This window comes from Nelusetta ayraudi, unplaced genomic scaffold, assembly GCF_046127955.1.
Source record: "Nelusetta ayraudi isolate G7.1 ecotype Tasmania unplaced genomic scaffold, CSIRO-AGI_Nayr_v1 ptg000031l, whole genome shotgun sequence".
Classification (NCBI taxonomy): domain Eukaryota; kingdom Metazoa; phylum Chordata; class Actinopteri; order Tetraodontiformes; family Monacanthidae; genus Nelusetta; species Nelusetta ayraudi.
Genome location: NW_027466081.1, coordinates 4739520 through 4762266, shown reverse-complemented (window position 1 = coordinate 4762266; position 22747 = coordinate 4739520). Strand labels below are relative to the sequence as shown.

The window sequence follows — 22747 nt, the reverse complement described above, 5'->3', positions numbered from 1 at the left end:
CTTTAACCGTAATCTGTGTCTCCAGCTTGTCATCAGAAATGAGTCCAACCTTTGCTTCATTTGCTTGCTGCACAGAGAGCAGGTGCTAAGACTGGACAACAGCCATCTATAAAGGGCAGTGACTTCTCTCCAGTTACTTCTCCTAGGCTTGTGTCTTGCGGTTGTCTTGTTTTTGTCGCCTTCGAGCAAGGCACCTATCGGATCAGAAACCTTAAGCTAAAGCTACAGCCCAGATTTTGTGTGCAAGGCTGTGAACAGAGGGCTAAAGATGCTGTTTTCTGGAGATCTATGCATGTTTTTTTTTGGACAATAACTTCTGTAAGTCTGCTACGGTGGAGAACTAAGTTTAAAAAAAAAAAAAGATCTGACAATGGATATAACATTGGACCTTAAGATTTAAAAAAAATCCATCACTGCTGCTTTGTGTTGACAAATCAGCTTTTATAAAAAAAGAAGAAAAAAAAAGGCTATAGATTCCGAACCAACACTAAAAGATGAGTCGGTACAGCTATTCAATTTGCACCCGTATTACTGGGGAGGGAACCTACTCTTCTGCCCGGACGGTAAATCAATTGTTTTAAATTCAACCACGTGTTTCTGCTCCTTTCTCCGGATCAATGCCGCCCCTTGACCTTGCTGAAGGGGTGTCGGCATGTTCAAAAAGCCTTTCCTGTCGGCTCATTGTCAGCTTTAACGCGGACCCATCAGAGATACATCATGGCTCTCATATCGACCGGGCTGGAGCTTCCCAGACGCCCGCGGGGGCCTGCGGCTGCTTGCGGGCGTTCCTTAATGTCAACCCCCGTGACTCACGCCATCTTTGAGACCGATGGAGACGGAACAACGGAGAAGAACAAAAAGGGAAAGAGGGAAAAAAAACAGGGTTTTTTTGTTCCACGAAAAGTCAAGGACGGAGGAGAGGAAGGGAGGGAGGAATGAAAGGGTTGAGCTGGAGCAATCTGCAAACGCATTTTATTAGCCCATTTTACTCCACTTCCTGTCGCATTTTACTGGCTTGTAAATGTCATTCAAACGGACGGCTTCAACACTTGGGGCAGCACAAATGAGTTTTTGAACCCAAAGTGTCTCCTTGCACCTCACTGCGTACAAGTTCTGCACCTCGAAGCTAAAAAGGTCTGCATCGCATCAAAGGGCAGCGATTACGTGGCTGTGCTGTTGAGTTGAACTGGCCTCGGGATCACGGACCCAAGCGAAAACCTTTTTCCATCTTATGTAACGACTGGCTTTACCTTCTAAGCCACGCCCCCAGCTCAATACATGGTCTTTGCACTCAGCGGGGGGGTGGGGTGGGTGGTCGTTCATCTCCCATGACGGTCATATTTCCCGGGCATTTAGCACATCAGAGCTGCCCGGCAACAACTTTGCTGAAACATTTTTGCCTTCCCCGGAACAACGTTTTCGCTCATCGGCACTCTTTGGTGTCTATCTTTCAAGTGTAAAGCCAAAAAAAAAAAAAAAATGGAAATTAAAATGAAACAGGCGGCCGAATCCCTCGGCTCTTGTGCCCAGTGACTCAGGCGTGACTCTCCGTCTGTCTGCTCCGAGCCGACGATGCATCAAACCCACGAAAAAAAATCAAACTTGACATTCGCACGCAAGAGCCGCTTTTTATTTCCCAGCACAAAAAAAAAAGAGTGCTCCCTAAAAATCCCCATCAGCAGCTGAAACGCTTGTGCGAGGCAACTCGGGAGGAGCTCTGTGAAAAATCTTCACAAAGGAAGAACTGACGTACCGCTTAATTAGACACAAAGGCTGCCAAAGAGCACCGCGCGAGGAGGTGCATCACTTTGTCAGCGGCAGATGGAAATCCGCCGTCACAAACGCCGGGGAACCTTTCGGTGGCGCGAGCGGGTCGCTACAGAGGTGATTAGCCTCGTGCGACCCCGCTAAGCCCCTCTACTCTTTCTGCTCCCTGGCATCGGTGTCACTATGCAAACCTTGCTTGTGTCAACTCAATTTATTTTCCAATTTCCCACAGGGTGAGAGTGTTCCTCTCGCGCCGTGTCCCCGTGTCTGCCACGTCGCTCTCGACAACTCCATTTTCTGCCCTGCCCTCTTCGTCTGCTCTTCTCTTGTCTCTTACTGGTCTGTTCCCCACCCAGGTCGCTCGGCGTCGCCGGTACTGGATGATTGAAGGATGCGAGAAAGCAGCTTCGGGTGCACCTCGGATCAAAACATGCGCGTCTTTTTTAAGCTAAGCAAAGGGAAAGAATTTGTGTTGAATGAATTTGGTTGTTGTTCAGTTTTGAGTGAGTAAAAGGGCAGAGTAAACCACGCTGGCGGTATTTACTTGGACCGTACAATCATTTGTAGGGACATTCTAGTCGAAATGTCTCGTGGAAAAGAACGAGAGAATTTGTCTAGGAATTAATTACATTCTCGACTAAATTGTCAGTGTTCTGGAAGATTGTTTTCTAGAAAAGGTAATTGTAAAATTGCCCCATTTCCATTTTCCAAATCTTTACTTGCATCGGGAATCGCTAAGTAATTTGCCACCATTTTGCCAGTTAGAGTAGAAATAATCTTGACAAACCGACTTCATTTTCTTCTGAAATATTCACACGGCATTGAGCTTCGTCTGAGCAATCAGCATATTCGGATCACATCACGCACTCACCCACAGGAACGGACGAACAAAAAAACAAGTCGGGCCGGCCGGCCGCGGAGGAAGACGCCATCGACCCGTCAGGAATGCATCAGCCACAACAATTAATCCTGCTGTAGGGGGGCGTGGAGTGATTCAGCGCGCGAGTGTCTAAGTGAGAGAAATGGGACGAGACCACACAGCGGGGCCCGAACACACGCCGACCGACCACCCTGGAACAGCCTCTCAAATACACACACACACACGCTTTAATGGGTCATCCAACCTTGAGGAGAAGCATCTCGCATTTCCATCAACCTGCAGATCATTTACCACCCTCCGAGACACGTCTGAGCAGTTCTCATCCTTTACCGCGGACACACTCTCACTTCCTCAAGCTCTCATCCGACGGCCGACTGAGCATTAAAAGCAGAGCTATAAAAAAAATAAATAGAAAAAACACTGGATTTTCTATCGAGATGGGAAGACGGGAGGTTGTAAAAGTGATCTGAGAGGAGACAAGAGCTATCGGTGTCCATCCCGGGCATCGCCTTACACCTGCTGTCATCCCCCGACTTTTCTCCCTACAAGGCTGGATGAATTATTGAGCGATCCCGGCTTTGTCAACTACTACGCCTCCAACCGAGTTTCCCAAACGTGTGAGCCCGGCTTTCGCATTTGCAAGACAGCGGAAATCCACACATGCAAAAAGGCATTTTTTCTGCAGGGAAATGAGGCGACTGATGCCATTTTTAATTTTATTTTGCCAGAAGAAAAGATGAGCGGACAGAGTCAAAGGTGCCGCTCCGACAGCCGAGCGCATGCTTCCTCCTCATGCTCGGCGGCAGCTGAATGTCTCCACTCCTCCGAGCGGCACAACTATGAGCGCTTGGATACTAAACTCTAATGAAAAGCCGGCACAATTAGAGTAGCGTTTACACTCACCTTTGTTGCCGAGGGGCGTGCGCGTCTGTGTGTGTGTTTGCCTCGCAGTCTGTCGTAATGAGCTCCGCGGCGCAGCAGGCAGCCTCTCCTCTCCGTCTCGCTCCCACTGCGGGCTGGAGTAGAGTGTTGCGTGCATGCGTGTGTGTGTGTGTGTGTGCGTACGTATGTGTGGCAGAGTGTGTGAGCGCTCTCACTGGCTATTGTTACGAGGCAGGGGGAGCCCAACTGAGCATGCTCCAACATGAACAGCCCTTGTGGTTGGCATAGAAACCGCAAGGAAGCGGCTGTGGAGTTGTGTGGTGCTTTTCTGCCCCAAACACACACACACACACACACACAAATACAAAGACGCACGCACACACACATACACACACGGGTAAGAGCAAAGTGCAGGCAGGTGCTGCTGCTGTGTGGCTACCCACGTTGAGTTTTCGTCATTTGATTAATCCTTAATTATCCCCTGTTTTCATTGTCTTTGGTCAGAAGGAGGCGACAGCTGCGCTGGCAGCAGATGACCTGGATCGCGCGCAGGAGTTAGTTTGCGCGGTCGCCCTGGGATAAAAGTAATCCACCTGAGCCCCGACGTCATCCACCCAAGTCATAAATTACAAAAGTTCAGAGGCAACAGAGAGAGAGAGGTGCGGTGGTCGTTTTTACTCGACTGCAGTTCACGAGTAAGAAGCCAAACAGCTCCTTCCTTAAATGTCTCATGAAAGGCAACGTTTACTTCAACAATGTCAATCTGGCCTGTTGGTGAACTCTACTCTGCAGAAATTGTGTCGAAACACAATTCTGACGACGCCAATACCGCTTTCAGGTTTGTGACCGCCCTCTGAGACCGCCTTGTTTTTGTCCCCTTCCAAACTAGTCCACCAAAGCATCAGTTTTAGAAGGAGGCTATAAACAGAGGGCTCAATATTTCTGGTTGGCAGAGTTTCTAGTCTGATAATTATTTAGGTAAAGCGACTCTAATCGACTCTGCGATGAAAAATAAAGTATTTTTTCTAATGCGTTGATGTTTTCATGTGGTTTTGTCCGTACTGTGTTGACAGTACAAGAATAAAATAACAATATTACACTGTCTGGGTACTATCATTGCTCAAATGGACAATGGCACATGATTAGTCATACTCAATCAGAGGCACCGCAGTGCATGACTGTCGCCTGATCTCGAAAAATTACCATTTCTTTTAACCATGAAAATATTGATGGAGTGTGGATCTGTCCCACTGTTATAATAAGCTCCCCAATTATACAATAGAATATTTTGGGCATAAAAAAATCTGTCAGTGGAAATTCTTTGCTCATGTTTTTGCCAAATGGATTGAATACCCCTGAACTACAAACTAGTGCTACTTCTGTGATCAAGTCCATTTTTATGCCTATTTCTTTCTTTCTTTCTTTCCTGTCTTCATAACTGCAGTAACGCTGCAAAATGTTAAACTGGCCATGAACAAATATTGCCATTCCAACGTCGCCTTCGACATTTCTTGCCGTCAGATGGGCTCGTGTTGAAATGTGCCAGGGACGCCTGAGGTATGTTGCTGTGGGATGTGGAGGACATCTCCACCAAGCCGAGACTAAGATATGGGAGTTCCTGGTTTCCAAGGGCGACGCTGAGCATCGCAGCGTAGAGTTTCATCAGAGGGATAAGATGGCTGACATCAGTTTGGGTTATGAAACCGAATGGCACTCGATGAGCGTCCAGCTCGTTAGTGAAAACCTCAATTTCCTGTCGTCCTTTATTGACGAACACGCTGAGCCGCAAACTCCAGGTCCGTTGGAGGAACGCAACAGAGATAACAAGGTTTTCCATGGGGGCCGCGTTCAACAGCCGGCTCCAAAGTCATGTAAATGTCTGACGGAGAAAACCAAAAGGAGCCGGCGTGTTTTAACGGCTGCCTGCTTGTGCCTGTACTCGGCTTTTACAGCGAGACTCCGCGGGAAGTCCCACAAAATCTGACTTCCTGAGGGACAGTCACGCCTTACGGACAGTCACGTAAGGCGTGGAGCTCGCCTGTTAAAAAAAAAGACTGTTTGGATGGAGACACGCAGACACCTGTCACACACAGGGGAGGAGAAAATATAGGTCACGTCCCGCACAATCGCGACGACGACGGCGCGCCGTGGCCGCCGACTTCTCAGCCCCGCCTCAGCGCCGTAAAATCTCTGCAGACGGACCCCTGCGAGCGAAAGGGGCCGAGGCGCCATCAGATGCCGCAGGTGACGCCGCTACCCTCGGTGTCAACGCAGCTCGCTCCCTGCAGGGGGCGTGTTCAGCAGACACCTGCTGTTTTGCATCTGAAGGCCGCCTGGCATCACCTCAAAGCATTTTTTTTAGCAGCTCTGCCGCACACCAGGCGAAACAACAGCCACAGCGGACAGGGGGGTCGGGAGGGTGTGTGTGTGTGTGTGTGTGTGCAGTGTGTCATGTCGATGTACACAAATGAGCCGTGTTGTTCACAATACTGTTAAACACTGAATAGGGCGGACTGCGTTTCACACACGCACAAAAGCCTTTGGAACATTGAATAGGAGCAGAGTGAGAGGGGAGGTGCTGCTGAAATGACAGTCGGTTCAATCCGACAAGTATTGTACTTAATGTAATTACCAGATTAGGGGAACTATTACTCTCCATATAAACGTAATGGTAGATTATTATAATTATTATGTATGATATTCAAACAGTAGCATGAGCCTCATTGAACTCCCTAGAAAAGAGGAGAACAATCCATACTTTTATACTTTTTCTCTTTCCACTTCGTCGTAAAGTGTGTTGCAAAGTATATAGTTGCAAAAATCTGATGTGATGTCACATCTCTCAGGTTAGTGTCACCACCCCCAGCAAGTTTTCGGCTCCGCCCTCAGAGGCCCCAGTGTGTTTTGTCTCCTTCCAATAATATGCGAAATGGCACACAAAGCCAGTTTTATCAGAGAATCAAAAGCTGGTGCTTTGTCTGGATCGTGTGGATTTGTGTGTGGAGAAAAGCAATGATCTAAAAATGCATCCAAAGCCAGCTTAAATTTGAATTCAACATTGAGGTTGCAGTTGCTGTCAGAAAATCGAAATTCAACATGTTGGTTGTTGCACAAAATTCCATGTAGCACACAGGATCTGCACACAAGCACTTAAAGCGCACAGTAAGGCACAGAACACACGGCATAATCTTCCCCTTTGCCGAATAGTGTTGGTGAATATTTTTATAGTACCGTGATGCAACCGCGACATTTTGGAATCCAAGAACTCACATTCGCAGCCACAACCGCTGCCTCTGACTGGCAAAAACAAAAAAACCCAGGCAGAAATGGTGACACGCAAAGAGACCATCTTCCTACAACCGCTGCTTGTGTCAACGCCTGAATAACACAATCCACCAATCCCTGAAGATGTCGCAGTCGGTCAATCTAAAAGTCTGCCAACAACGTCTCTGCGCGGGCTGACGAGAAGAATCCTTCCTTCCTGCGAGAGCCGCGGAAGTTCGACCGACATCAAGCGGGACCCACGGAACAGAGTCCCAGTCCTGGTGTGGCCCCGCCCCTTTATCTGGCCCGACCTCCTTCCAACTGGTCATGAGACAGCGAGGGGGGTCAAGAGGAGACGGAGCGTCGGAGCCCGCTGGCCTGCTCCGCCCGGCGACGCGCAGTTCGATAATTTATGAGGGCACCGCCGCTGAATAATTCATGCGTGCCCCTCGCTCTGCCATGGGTGAGTCGCACGGATGAGGCTTTTACCGCGGGAGGGAGGGAAGGAAGGAAGGAGTGTTCACACGCCGTAGGAACTTGCCTTGCCATGACTTTTCAAGGCTTGCTAAATTTAGCATCAGACTACCATGACTCAGGGGGAGGAGCTGCGTGGAGGAAGCAGATGATGGGTGAGTCTGCTTTATTTCTTGTTTTGTTTTCCGCCGAGCGACTAACCCCAGGGGGCGCCGGAACGCACGCGGCACCCTCGAAGAGCTGCAAGGGGTTCTCCTGCGACGACGACGCGCAGCAGGAAGCGAGGGCCGAGCCAGGCCCCCCCCCCCCCCCCCCGTTAATGTCATTTAGAGGAGATTATTAATATTAACACACCGGCAAAAAGGCCTCATTGGCAGTGTGCAGGCCTCGCCGCTGCACAAATGGCCCTTCCCGTATGCGGCGCCACCACGGAGAGCATGGCATCCTTGTTGACCCCCCCGGCTAAGGAAGACACAGGAGGAGGGTGTTAATGCAGGCCGTGGTAAAACAAATATCCCCCTGCCCCGTGTGTTTATCTGCCACTTAATCGCCTGCCAACCACAGGGGGCATCGCCGGGCACCGAGCGGCACTCTAAATGCCCGGCGATCAATAGAGTGATGGTTGGGCCGGAAGGGAGAGACGGCGGCACAGTGACACACATGATGGGGAAAAAGTGACTGCTGGCGGGGAGGGTCATAACACCAGTCGTGTTGAAAGCCATAACTGGGTCGACTGAGGCAAAGGTGAGTTCAGGCAGTCGAGTTCCACCGCAAAACTTCCCTTGCGTTTACAGACATTAATTATGTACGGAGCGACAGAAGTAAAAAAAAAAAAATAGCTTGTTTTGCCAGCAACGTGAAAGACGTTTATTTTTGTTTGTAATGATTTATTTGCAGATGCTGTGACGGCTCATTAGCTTGAGTTGTAGTCAAAATAATTCCTAGCCAAGTTATTTATGTTTTCTGCAGATGTTCAGATTTTTTGGACTGCTGATTGGCATGAGTATTTATTTATTTATTTATTACATATGAGTGAATGTGGCTAAGAAAAGAAAACTGTATTTATATGAATAGAAGGCATTTATCCAACTTTGTCACTAGCAAATGCATCATCCACTGACAATGGTTATGCAAAACAGAGGTCACATCCACATCCTCATACTCTGTCATCCTCATGTTTTCCCCCCAAGGCCAAGATATTTAAATCTAATATTTTTTCTTTCATTTTCTTTTTTTTATTTTCTTTTATAACATTTGCGTAAATAATGTAGAGTACAATAACTACGGTACCCACTTTTTACTACATGCCTCCAATTCTGCTGATTATTCTAGTGCATTTCAAGTGGCACCGATGGGCAAGCGCAGAGCAGAGCAGAGCAGGTGTCCTAATTGGAAGAGAAAGAAACAAATGGAAAACAGAGGCACGCGGACACAGAGTGACCCAGTTATTCTTCCGATCTCCTCTGCTCTCCGCGATAGGAAACGGATACAAACGCGGCAACGTTACATAAAGAAGAAGAAGTCTGACCTATATTCTCCAACATGTTTGTGAATGACTGTGAATATATGCGTGCACACGCGCCCTCGCCTGCTCTTAACAGCCTCGGTTTCACGATTTGAGCGACGTTCACAGGGCCTCTCAATGAAACCGCACCTCCTGATGGGAAACTCCAAAATCGAATTTATTCTATCCAAACATCCAATTCCACAGCACCACACAGCACACCAATCTATATGGCGCCCTCATCACCCTGCCTTAATTGCTCCGCTCCACATGATACCACAGATCTGGTTGCTGCAATTGAAGAACAGCCAGCGGCCTTATGTGGCGGGTGGCTAATATCGCTTTCATCACCTTTTTCACCGAAGGAAGAAAAAAAAAGCACACCAAAACGGCTCAGCAGCTCAAGCATCACTGCAGGGGAAACACAAGAAAAGGTTGCTCTTTCATTCCCATGCGTAACAACTCGGGCTTTATCTAATTATTCCCCATAGCGAAGATAAGATTCCAGAAGGAACCAGCGTGCATCTGCGCAAACATACAAGCCCGACGGGCAACTCTGAAATGAGCCAACAGCTTTGGACGCCCGCTGTATTTTAAGGTGCGATATCGCACTCATTTATTTAGATCTTTATTTCTAATCCAGGACTCCAGCGGAGCCACCTGGCATGGTTAATCTCTTCAGCGAAACTCATCAGCTCCCTGCGAAAGCTGGTGCTTTGTTGCACCTTCCATGTAACGCAAGGTAAACAAAAGACAAAGAAACTTTGTGAACCAACGCCTGGCTGGAGATACTGTCACTATCCTTGGAGAGGTACGAGTGATGTATTCATTGTCATTTGTGACATGACGAGAGCTAATAAAAATGTTTTTAGTATAGCCTTTTTGAACAGACATAACAAAAAGTTAAAGCAAGACGCAAAGCAAAACAACAACATGTGAATTAATTTTCCAAACTAAACGGAAGCAGTTGAACAAATAATGACATGCAAAACTGCGTTAGTACCTTTTAATAACTGATGAGAAAGTTGGCATACCTGCACATTTGACTGCACTCCTCTATCTGCTACCTTACTGCTTTTCTGACCTCATTTTCCGGCTGGAGATTATAACTGAAGGGCATCATAAATTGGCCAGAGTCTTTAAATCAGATACAGGAAATGTGAATATTGCGGTAATGTACTTTTTTATTATGAATCAAATTAAAACGTACGCACATTCTAAATTCATCCTGTAGATCAGGTTGGATATTATTACAGACAAGGTACCTCAATTTTTGGGGTAATGGAAAACGTGTCCAAAAACATGCATGTAAGATGAATTGGGAACTGTGAATTGTTCGTAGGTGTGTGCACCAGTGTGAATGGTCGTTTGTCTTTGTTTGTCTCTCTGTGGCCCTACCATGAACTAGCAACTTGTCCAGGGTGTCACCCTGTCTTCGCCCTGTGACAGCTGGGAGAGGCTCCAGCAGACCCCTGCAACCCTGAGTTCAGGAATAAGCAGGTATTGAAAATTGATGGATGGATAGAAAATGTATTTTCTCAAGTTTGGTTCCTGGGGAGACACCAATTAGCAAGCAGTCTGAATTAATTATCATGGTCGATACAGCAATTACAGTTGAGGACACATCTATGGAGCGTTTATTTTAATGGTTTTTCAACTCAGCCAAGTGTGTTTAAACCACTGAACCAAACCTGTAGGCAAATTAGCCAAAGCGCCCCACAGGTTACCACATAATCATTACCCGACCAACTTCAAGCTTCATGGAAGGGTGAAACACACACATGCACGCGCACACACACACACACACACACACATTATCATATTTCAAACCCGGCAATCACGCATGAGGAGCTTTGGCGCACTTACATTTACACATCAATCGCGTCAGGGAGGCTGAGGCGTATTGTGATGCAGAGCGTTTTAGAGTGCGGACAAGGCTTTTTGAATCTCAATCACACCGTTTTTCCTGCAGAAGACGACGTATGGCAACAGACGAAGGCTGCGGGTGGGTGGAATCGCAACGCATTGGGGATGAGCCCACTATCCTATCTGCCAGGCGCAGCTAAAATCCTACTGCGAGGTGAGGTTATGCGACGATGGCGACGCAGCCGAGGCTCAGAGCAGAGGGGCCGGAGCCAACAAGGTCACGGCACTTTGAATAACGGTGCAAGGATCAGCCATTAGCGGAGACCTTGGAGCTATCTGTGCATAAAACGCTGCTCCCACGGCTGGAGAGTAAAAAGAAAAATAGTGACTCTGAGGTTAAATCCAGGGAGATAAAACTGAGAAAAGCGAGAGTTCTGCTCCGCTGCGGATTGATTTAAGCGGAAATACTTTTTGGGACTATTTTTTTTTGAAAACCACTGCGAGAAAACCAAACATGAAGGGCAAAAGAGCAATGTGATAGCGGTGAAACTGGAAAATCAAATCAATCAAATATCTTTTCCTTTCTTGCCTTTTGAACACTTCAGATGATGCTAGTTCATCTTTTTAATTGGCTCTTATAGCAAAATACCACTTTAACAAAAACCTCAAGCAATATATGTGGGCAGCAGGGCTGCAAGTCTTAAACTTGATATGTCAACATTTGACCAGGCCTAAAGAGAAATTAAAATCAATACACAACACTTTTAACGTAGGAGGCTGCAATTAGGAACACATCAATTATCAACCGTACCAATTATCCATTTAGATAATCAGCATTTCCCTGTCGGGAATCCTGATTTCTTTTCGCCGTTCTAGTTGTTTTTCTGTGGTGGTTCCAAGATCGATGAGGCGAAACAGCTGGAGCTGCAGTTCCCCTGCTGCGGTTTTCCGCAACAGACTAAAACCTGAGCAATGTTTTCCAAAGGGTTTTTTCCTCATACATTAAGCCATTCCAAGAGACGCAGAGGCGGATGCTCTAAATTTTGACTGGTTATTTTCCACTTCGGCAAATGCGCCCACTGCCACAACTGCTAACCAACAGGCTGCGCAGTCGTTTTACAGGGGCTATGTTGAAAAACCCCTTGTGCAATGGCCCCTCCCACGCATGAGGGATTTAGGGAAAATATTTTGGGAGTCACTGGTTTTTTGTCATTAGGTGTATTTAGCTATCAAAAGTTCAATTTGAAATTGGGAACACAAGAACTATCTAATTGTTTAGATGAACAACCGGCTATTATTAGGTCCATAACTACTTTCATCTGGTGCACATCTGGTGACCCCTAGAAAGCACAATGACTGTTCTTTTATTGGAATAATAACAATAACGACAACAATAATGATAATGATAACCCCAAAAAAACAATAAACAAGAAATACTGGGAGAATAAATCTTGGATGGTACTCCTTCTCTGAAAGTCAAGGTGTTTTTTCCCCTTTTTTGTCCTTCATGCTGGCAAACAAGATGAAGGAGGTGCAGACCCACATTTTAATCTTTCAGCCGGCTAATCACTACAGGCGATGCAGATTCGTCCTCGGCAGCCAACTCCGGGTCTCTGGCGGCTTTCTCCGGGACGCCGCTAACCAAACCTTCCGCTGAACGCACGCCTGCTGATTCAGCGGCTGTCGGGATAATCCCTCCTACCGGTGAAAATGTTCCCTGACCTGCCGAGTCCACTGGAAGGTTGTGCGCATTAACAAACGCTCGCAGACGCAAAGCACATCAGCCGGAGCCTGTCTCGGGGCTGTCGGGTGGGAAGGCGCGGCGGAGGCTTCCAAGCGTCATTAACATTCCGCTTCTGGTTTTCACGTCACACACGCAAACAGAGATGACAAACAGGACCTGCTTGGTAAAACGCTGTTGCCTTCACTGTCTGCACGCTCCGAATCAGGGAGGGAAAAATCAGGGAGGAAAAAAAAAATGCTCTTGGCAATATAACCACTCAGTCAAAAAGCTTCTTTGGGGGGGGAGTTAGCAGGGGATTTGGAGAGTGATTCTTTTTTCAGAAAAGGGAATAGATGTGTTGTGTCTGTCAGCTGACTCCCTGCGTTGAGGTTTCATAGGAGTCGGGCTGCAGTATCAGGCGAGGGCGGATTGACATGTTTATTTCACATTCACGGTATTGCCTGATGCTTTGTTGTTGAGCAAACACTCATTCTCTAGACACTGAAATGAGGTACGCCGTGCTTGGGTAACAGTGGCTTTTAATTTGGAACACTAGATGGATGATTTCCGACAAGAAATGTGATATGTCCCATGGAGCTATGTAGGAAGTGATGTTGAAAAGTGAAGGCCAAACTTGAAATGTGGTTTGGACGAATAAACCTAAGCAGATCAATCGGATTTTTCACGGCTAGTCCAGCCACTTCCAACAATAGGCAACCAATAGGCTAAACCAATTGGGATTAAAGTGCTGCATTCACATTCAATACAATACTACAACAGAAACTTGATTTTCATTCCCCTTTTTCTTTTTTACGAAGACACAACCTGGATACTTTATTTGCAGCCGTTTTGGAAATTATTTTGCCCTTCATTCTTATTTAGAAAATCTAGTTTCTCACTGACTGACTGTATTCATCCTTCTTCAGAAAAACTGTTGTCAAAAGCCAGACAACCAGTCTGAGCAGAACAGACCGGAACATTGGACCGTGTGGCGTGGAGGAAAAAAATGAGAGGAAAAAAGAGGGGCAAAGAATGAGAAAGCGGTTACAAACGGCGGCCAGTGGAGGCGAGAAGGGGTTGGATGTGTGTGGTGAGCGGCCCCAGCTGGAGTCCTGTCTGCAGCTTTATCACCGGTTACACCTGATGATGGCTGGAGAGGGTTCACGCTGCGGGGGGCTGGGGGTGCTGAAGTCTGCCACAGGCCATCAGCCACGTCGGCGCTGCCAGAGAGCGGCAACACTGACAGGTAATGTGCAGGAATTATTCACCCCCCATCCTCCGTCTGATTTACTAAACCTGCCTCGCAGCCCTTCAACAGTGCAGTAGAGCTGATTGGTGAAGGCAGCAGGGCAAAGTCAGGGCAGCGTTTCAAAAGAAAGAGAAGAAATTGAGAAAGAAGAAGAATGATATATATTTTGATATATACATATATATATATATGTATATATATATACATATATATATATATTGATGTTTGCCTAATATTATAGGAGGCCGTTTATCCTCCACTAAGTCCTTCTGCAACTTAATCTCATTGGAGAACTTTGGAGACAAGCATAAAAGGTAGGTTTGTTTATTTTTCCCTCATATTTTTCACATATTCATATCAATTATAGATTACAAGTGAAATGGAAAAAAAACTTTTTTCTTATAGAAAGTGTGTTATTGCTAATAACAGAATAAATAAATAAAATTGGGAGGCATTTGGAGTTTTTGGGCTCCATAGACCTCCATTCACTTCCACCAAGAAACCTCTTAGCGGACTGCAGCCACTTTGGCCACTCAGACATTTTGAAAGTCTCTCTAACACTTGTGATTAATATTGTTCATAATTTATTCATGCTTTTATTTTGACATCTTCAACTGCAGCCACGGCGTTTAAATTATAAATGCAGTGTGTAATACCGGTTACAGAGTGACAGTCGTGGAATGCAAGACGCAAGATCTGCAAAGGAATGTGCTTAAATAACGAACAATTTGGTAAAGCTACCGAGCTGCGTTCAAGCGCCTGTGTGTTCAACGCTGAATGGATTATGTAGCTGCGGATAAACCAGGTAATATCATTACAGAATAAAGGTCAGAGTGGGGAAGGTTAAACCTCAAGGAACAAATGGGCATTAGGGATTAAAACTGGGATCACACATTTTGAATGATAATGAAATGTATATAAATAATCAAAAAAACAGCAGTATTGAAATAAAAAATTTACGTATTTCACTTTAATAATACACCACCAAGTCTGTGTGTGCGTGTACATGCTTCTCTTTGTGTGCGCAAGAATTTGAAGAGGTTTCTCAGACGGCCTTGTCAGCCTGTCATAACATGGATGCATAGCACTAATATTAGCATTTTTATCGGGTGACCTTCCAGCTCTACGGTCCGCCTGCTGGTGTGGAGTCTTTTGCCTATTCCAGCCCTCGGTTTCACTCGACAACGATGCAGTTAAGTCACTCTGTTTGACTGAAAAATGAAAACCTGTCAGACCAAACGTTCAACTCGGATCAAAAAAAACATACACGGTGCAAAAGTGGGTCGAAATAACACACAATAAAGGGCTTGTTGTATGCATATTATGTCAAATCTGATATATATTGCTTTGAGACCCAATATCTCCAAATTCACTCTACCAATGTTTTCTAACAATAGTCTGTGTCTCTGATCTTTCAGTAATAGTAATAGTAAGAGTAGTAATAGTAATAAGTATAATAATAATAATAATAATAATAATAATATATATACATATATAATAGTATTTTGCTGGCTTCTGAATCACAGGGAAAACCCAACACAACTTAGCTTCATCTACCAGCAGCCGTGCATACCTACACATTTCATATCTTTGACAAATTTGTTCTGAATGACACCTTCATAGTAATAGCGTAACTAATTCACCACTAATGCACCTTATTTCCTATTGAATATGTAAAAATGTCACGAGGAAAGAAACAAATAAGCAAGTAACTACTATATCCGCTGAGATCTACAGAGTCGGACCCAGTACGGCCATTGAGAAAGGGATGTTGAGACCAGCTGGTGTGCAGAGGAGCCATAAACGTCGTCGCATCTTACTGGTGTGTCTACACAGTGAGGGTAAAATGGGCATAATTAACTGTTTAACCTCCGGGGGGCAGCAGCATTCCTCGACGTCTCCCTGGGGTGGGGTTGGGAGGGGAGGGGGGGGGGGGCTATCCTAGCCTCAGCTGCTTGGTTCTTAATCACTCCGTGGGTAATTAGTAGACGGCTGTAATTTGGATAGCGAGTCCATGGCTGTCAGTCATTTGGCAACAGCTTCCTCTGATTGCGAAAAAAGAAAAGGCGGGCAATAAATAGCGTGCGACCCGTCGTCACGTGGACTGTCTCGGGGGGCCGTGCACACAGCTGTGACAATACCTAGATGCTATTTTACATATTTTAGTTGTAGAGTTACCCATGCCTTTCAATGGTCTGAGGCCAGTCTGCCCATCCCCCTGGTCCCTGAGATCAATCAGGCTATCATAATGTCATAATGCAAAGGAACCCTTACGTGCACCGAATCGAAAAAACTTGTATTGAATTACAGGACTGCAGGGAACAGTTCCCTTATTGCAGGGTAAGACACTTCAGTCATAATCACATTGTTTTAATATAATAGGTCTCACGTGGGCCGGCCTGGGGGAAAGGAACTCGTCAAAGCAAAGTGCAGGATTCTCGCAGATAATTCGGCGTTCATGAAGTCTCTGCAACGTTATTAACTTCTGCAACAGTCTGCTATGACTGAAATTGTGCGGCCTTTAATAGTACCCACTGCTCAGCCTTTCCCACGTTCATTTAATTCAGTTCAGTTCAGGTGTTTCTGTATAGTAACATGACATCGATATCTCAGGGCACTCGTGTTGAGCGGGTATAGGCCGCACTTTTGTAGTCCACTATATCAATAACAGAGGCGGCAGTGGCGAGAAGTGCCTGGCTGAAACCCCGAGAGGATCCTGTCTTCAACGACTTGTACGGACTACCAGCTTATCACCCGACTGCCAGACACAGCGGCGCCTTTGAAGCGTCGAGAAAACACCGCCGTCACATTCAAACACGAAATGCCGCATATTATCACTATCTGCCCGTGTAACGATCAGCTGTTTCAGAATTCTCAGCCAGGCAGGAGTTGGATTCCTGGAGTCAGTTTTCTCGCCTCTTGTACACTTGGTAAGAGAGAAGACAAAAAAACAGGTCATAACACGGATCTTTAATCCTTTAATGGCCACATTAATGACTCATACTTAATCTTTTAATTTATATTACTTCATCTAAGTAATTCAGAGTTAATGGACTGAAAAGCGAGCAACTTCAGCCAATAAGTTAATGGAGGGGAATTATACTCCGGTCCAGTCGTGCTGATCTGGCTCCAAAACAAACTAGAGGGCCCCCCCACCTCCCCTTCCTTCTCCATCCTAGAGTACAACCTGTCACAGTTCTGCTGGCTTAGCCTGACTGATCGACCTGTCTCATTTAATCTGCTGCTGCTATTGACTCTTGTTTAGCACTAGGTGTGTGTGTGTGTGTGTGTGTGTGTGTGTGTGTGTGTGTGTGTGTGTGTGTGTGTGTGTGTGTGTGTGTGTGTGCGTGCATGTGTGTCCACCTGACCTTTTTGCTCTACATCACCCCGCTGATTATGTCCGTGACGAACTCAGATCGGCAGAGACAACAGAGGCAACAATACGTGGATGAGACTCTGTGGATGATGCAGCGTGAAGCATCCATCAGGTGAACAACAGTCAGTTAATTTCAAGAAATTTTTATCGGCCAGTGCGCCACGGACCACTGCTGGTTTTCATGCACTTCCAAATTTCTCACCACACATAAAGGTAAGAGATTGCTTTGGTATGACTTGAAGTCGTTAAGGAAGGTTTGACAAAAGCAAAATTAATCTTCAACAATTTCTTGAAGTAAAAATCTAAAGGTCGAATGTTCCTTCGAACAACTTTACGTCACTTTGGACATCACGCAAAACAACATTTTCAGTCATGCCTGCACAGGCAGATTAGTTCAGAATTCCAAATTGAGACGATTGCAAATACACTTGCAAAGTGAGTGATGGGTCAAACTCAGCTTTTATCACACTGACACCTTTGGCCATTGAATTTTTGGGCCAAAGAAAATAGCACTTGTAAGACCGAACACATGATGAATGGTGTTCTGGTAAAAACCCAAACAATAGGAGGCAGGTCTGACATCAACTCACAAACACGCGCAAGCACAGATCACCGCTGATGCACATAGTGGATGTGTGAAATTCCAACGACAGCTAAAATGAACGTAAAAACACAAAAGGGAACGTCGGTAAAGTTTTTCCCACACTCATGATGAAAATGGACCAGGAATCAATCAGGTGCTGGAGACTGAATCAATACGCCAGGAAAACCATACATGACTGACGATGAGAGCGCTGGACAGTAACTGCTGTTTCAAGTTGCACCAGTGCGTCTCCCAAGGGAGGAAAAAAAAGCCTCCCCCCCCCCACACACGAGCCTCTCATACCAAGAGGGGGAAAAAAGTCAATTTTCATCAACTATTTATGTGCGGCGAGCCTGAGGTGAGCGCTGAATTTCCTGTTTCTGTCAGACAAAGAAAAACACGGCAAAATGCAAATTAAGACCGTTTTTGAGCGTATTCATTAACATTATGTGATTGCTGTCTGGGAGCCAGTCAGCCAGTCAGCCAGCACTCCCATCAGCCCTGGAGGTTGTTCCAGTCACAGATTGGATGCACACGCCCCGGCCATCCTTAGAACATCCCACTGAAGGATACCAGGGGATCTCCAGGGACTCCAGCCACAATAACACCCTCCATCCCCCCCCCCCCCCCCCCCCCCCCCCCCAAGTGGTGTCATAAACAGAACTGAATAAACTCCCTTCTTCACGGGAGGTTCCATACATTGTCGGCCTGGTCATAAAGCATCTCCTATTTGTAAACAAAACAGAAAGTTAGACAATCGATCGGACAATTTGAGCCAAGCGTTCGCTAATGACGTTAACTCGTTTAGCGCTCATTTCTGGAACAGCTTGAGCGCCGCACAACAGAAAACAACAGGCTCTGATTAAACAGAGATAAAAAAAAAAAACTTTGATTAGCCAATCACACTGCAAATGAGTCGTCTGACGCCCCGGATGGGATGAGTCACGAATCCGCGAATCGGGCTCCAGACCTGCCAAGAAAACCGTCCGGCTGCCAAATGGGGTTAGTAAACGAGGGCGGTTTGAGTAACAAAAGCGCTAACTGATGTCGATGTCGATCCAACAACTTCTGTCCTGTGTGTTGAGTGGACGCTGCACTCGGTCTAGTTTCAGGCTATTTAACGTGTCTTTTGTCTTCTCTGTTGGTTTGAGAACCAAGATCCAAGCTACAATTCAGTCCTGCCAAAAGTGTGTTTTTCATTTTTAGTCCACCACACATCAGCATTTTGTACACGGCTGAGAATATTTGCCATTGACGAGTTTAACTGACATGTGCATCTGAAGGACCTCATAGTTCACACAGTTCATTATCAGTGAAGTGAGTTTCTTTGATTTTATGTGACAAAGGGCATCACAAACATCCTTTTTTTACAAGTTTTTACAAGTTCTCTCTTAGGTCAGCTGAAAATTGCTCGTCATTAAGGGTATTACAGTTTTAAAAAAAAATAATAAATTGCTCTTCTATTAAAAATGTATTGAAAATGTTGCTTCTGTGTGGTGAAAAGCATCACGCACCGTACATAAATGTGATGTTTGGGGAAATGAATGTACCTTCTACTAACTATAGAATCAGAAACATGGCTTCCTACAATTCGAAAACATTATGTGCATGACGTCAGAATGAGCTTCTTATCCGTGGGTTAGTCACCAGAGCAGTGAAACTGACGTGTGCCGTTGGTGATCGATTGAGCAGCACACGAAAGCCTGCAAACGGAGTTCATTTCATCGCGCTCTGTCAGGAATTGGCTTTGAAATCGAGTCAGTTTTCAGTCTCCAGGGTGAGAGATAACCGCGAACACTTCACGTGCGGCAGCAACAATACGACATCAGTCAATCAATCACGTGGCTTTGTGTGTTTTACTCAGTCGTTTTTAGATCATTAAATTCGTGTAAATGCGGGTTTGGCGCTGCCGACCTACTCTGAGTTGTTTCAGGGGCGCCTTCACCTCCTCCTCTCCATCCTCAGCGGCTCCCACTTCACTCGGGCTGCAGGTTCAACCCTCGCTGCTCCAGGACCGGGACCGAGCAGCGCACCTGCACCCTGGAGTCCAGCATGCGTGGCGGTATATCACCGCCACCAAATCACCCACCGGCTCGTTTCCTTCCCAATTCGCTGTGTTTAGATGTAATTCTACAGCAGGATCCCGGATCCACGACCTCGTTTCTCGTTTGCGGGGGTTCTCCTTGGGAACTGTGTTGCCTTCAGGGGCTGCTCGTTAAATCCGTGTTCCTGTGGAGGTTTTTTTTTTTCTTCTTCTCCTTCTTCAATTCATTTGTGAAATAAGCATTCCTATCTAATACTTTCATGGTCTTTTTGAACAGTGAGTGGTTGTACATTTTTTGTTTAAAAATAAAATTAAAGGCCTTTAAATCTGTCCTGTGCTGTGGATTATTATTGTTTTCCTTTTTTGAAAAAAATGCGTAATAAACAAACAATTACATACGTTATTCATGCAGAAGTTGATTTTGGCGTCAAATGAGTTGAATACAAACAAGTAGTTACTAAATTCTGTGTGTGGGCAGTAACTGCTTTGCGGGTTTGTTAAACCTTAAACTGGCTGATTTCAACTCAACAAGTATAAAGTACAAAATAATAATAATAATAATAATAATAATAATAATAATAATAATAATAATAATAAAATGCCCCTTCAACTCTCTTGATTTTAGACTATAGTGACAAATCAATCTGCCACACCAAAGCAAGGAGCTACAATTAAAGAAGGCGGGGGGGGGGGGGGGGGGACAAAGGCATACAACGCTTTGGTGATGATCTTATTTCCAACAGCAAGTCAAGGCAGCACCAACCGTATGACAAATGCTCTCACTCCTCTCCTGATTGGCTTAAATGAAGAAAAAAAAAGCTGGCTATTGACTCTCTCAGCCCATATGCCTCCCCCTCGGTGACCCCTTCAGAAGGCGGAGATCTCAGACTGTGGTGTTTAGTCTCCACCGTTCAGTCTCTCTCAGTCTGGTCCCTCAGCTGCTGGGCTGCCTGACTCCCACATTATACCCCACATTATACTCATTTTCACTTCTCTATTTATCATAGACTGCACTGGAGCGCCAGTGCAGATCTAGAAAACCCATCATATTAACCAATATGCAGTCTACTGCAAAAACCAATAGGCTGAAACCCAAATTAGAGGCTTTTGTTGCCCTTTTACCACATTTGGAAGGGGGACAAAGACCAAGATGACTACAAAGTAATCACTGCATGCAACCACAAATGAACTGATTTCCCACCCACCTCCACTATCCCCATTCAGAAAAATAGCTTAAGCAAAAGAAGTAACGGGTAAACTGTTCTTTAGTTCACTGACAGGCTGGAGACACAGTCTTTTTAGCAAACAATACTGTGTCTCGATAAAGTGAATCTTGCGTCATAAGAGACCCTTAAATAGATTTCTGTTTTACATCAACGAGACTGGAAAAAAAGATAAGCTCAAGGGAAATATGCAACATTTAATTGAGCATCAGCTACTGGCTTTAATGCAGTTTTCATGGGTAAAATATCAAAGATAACCTCTTTAAGGAGTCTTCAGCCTCTTGGCTGTTGCTGGTTTTACCTCTCTTTGAAAGAACACGCGGCTGTTGCTCATATTCTTTTACAGACTTTTGGTTTAATAGCATATGCATGATATCAATGGGACAGAAAAGAAAAAAGAAAAATGAGCAGTTATTTGGGGACGCTTCGTCTGCCTTGGAGCCCTTTGGGACTATAACCAAGCCACTTCATTTGTTTTCTTCCACAGTAGCATACATTTATATAATGATCCCTCGCTGCCAGGCTGAGCAGACTCTCTTTGCACAGTGTCGCTGATAAACTGCTCCTTTATTCTTTTGTGGCTCGGCAACAGTACTGTGAAGTTGTGGATAGTTGCTTGGAAACAGTAATCCTTTTGCCTCCCCTGGTCCAGGGGCTTCCACGGTAACTGATATCGCCAGAGGACAGCCACTGTTTACCTCCGTCCATGGGAACGCACCCCTGCTGGTACCTGTTCATAAAGGAAACACGATCCCTGTCGTTTTGTAATCGGTCTTGGTTGCTTTTGATACGGGCGTTCCTAAAATTAAAAAAAACCCACATTGACAACAAAAGGAAAGGATGGGATTAAAGTCAGACTAAAATACTCAATCAAGTTTTGTTTATCTTAGCTGTACTTTCTAGAATCAGTCTTCAGTCTGAATTTGCCTGCATGTGATAAACTTATCTTCTTAAACTGGAGGTCGTAGGTCACAAAGGAAGCTGATTGAGAGCCCACCCCATACCTCTTCATTCTGGCATGCCTTTTAGTCTCAGTTTTTTATTCCAGATGACTCACTCAGCCGCTTGCAGACGGACACAAAGCATCTTACGTTGCAAAGTGACAAAAAGACCAGACCGTTCTGTGACACTTGTATTATTATTCTGCACTCGACTTGTCTGGATGGTGATCCCTGAATGGTTGAGGGCAGCGGACCATATGGCCCTGGCACAGTGCAGACAGGGAAGGAATTTAAAGGCTTAAGAATCATTAACAGTTTAAAGAGAGGAAAAGAGATTATTTTCACTGCCCCGGGGGCTCACCGAGCTCAAAGCCCCTGCGGCTTGTGAGCCATGAAAATACGACCGCGGAGAGAAGTTTTACCTTCGAAATGATGATGCTGTGGCGGAGCTGTTGCTTGTCTGTTAATTGAGGCCATAGCTGAGCCAAATTACACCACTGAGAATTGCCTGTCTCATATTTCCTGTTTAGGATGCTCACAGAACAAATAATTTATATTTGGGCAAATTGAACATCTTTTATGTGTTATGTGCCCAGCTAGAGTAGAATTTTTTTTTTTTTTTCTAAGAAAACAAAGGTATGTGTATCTGCAGCCATTGCATATGCACATTTGATACAGATGTACTCAGTGTTTATACCGTTTTTAAAGTTACCTCTTTGAATATATTATCTACCATGCTGAGCAATAATCTGTTGTATGTCATTTTTATATTGCCTGTAACTTTTATATTGATTTAAACAGTTTATTATTCACATTTTAATTCAGACTGGAAATGAAGAGTGGAAATCGCCAGAAATTTGCCCTCAGAGCTGCCCTGTCACTGCACACACAATGACTGACGGAAGGGGAATCAATCATGACGGACGAGTAGGAAGTTGGGCCAATCGTAAAGCAATGGAGGCGGGACTTAA

At 45.4% G+C, this 22747-nt stretch overlaps 1 protein-coding gene across 3 annotated transcripts in view; it reads right to left on the bottom strand.

Moving 5' to 3' along the window:
- Positions 1–19639, bottom strand: part of arhgef49 (Rho guanine nucleotide exchange factor 49) — a 50948-nt gene extending 31309 nt beyond the window's left edge. The window contains exon 1 of one of the 3 annotated variants that reach the window (XM_076031022.1): positions 19487–19639. The gene's annotated coding sequence lies outside the window, so the exon portion shown is untranslated. Of the gene's footprint in view, positions 1–3550; positions 3821–19482 lie in introns of those variants that run through there. The other 2 variants (XM_076031023.1, XM_076031021.1) reach the window with 2 other exon arrangements.
- Between the last annotated feature and the right edge of the window lie 3108 nt (positions 19640–22747).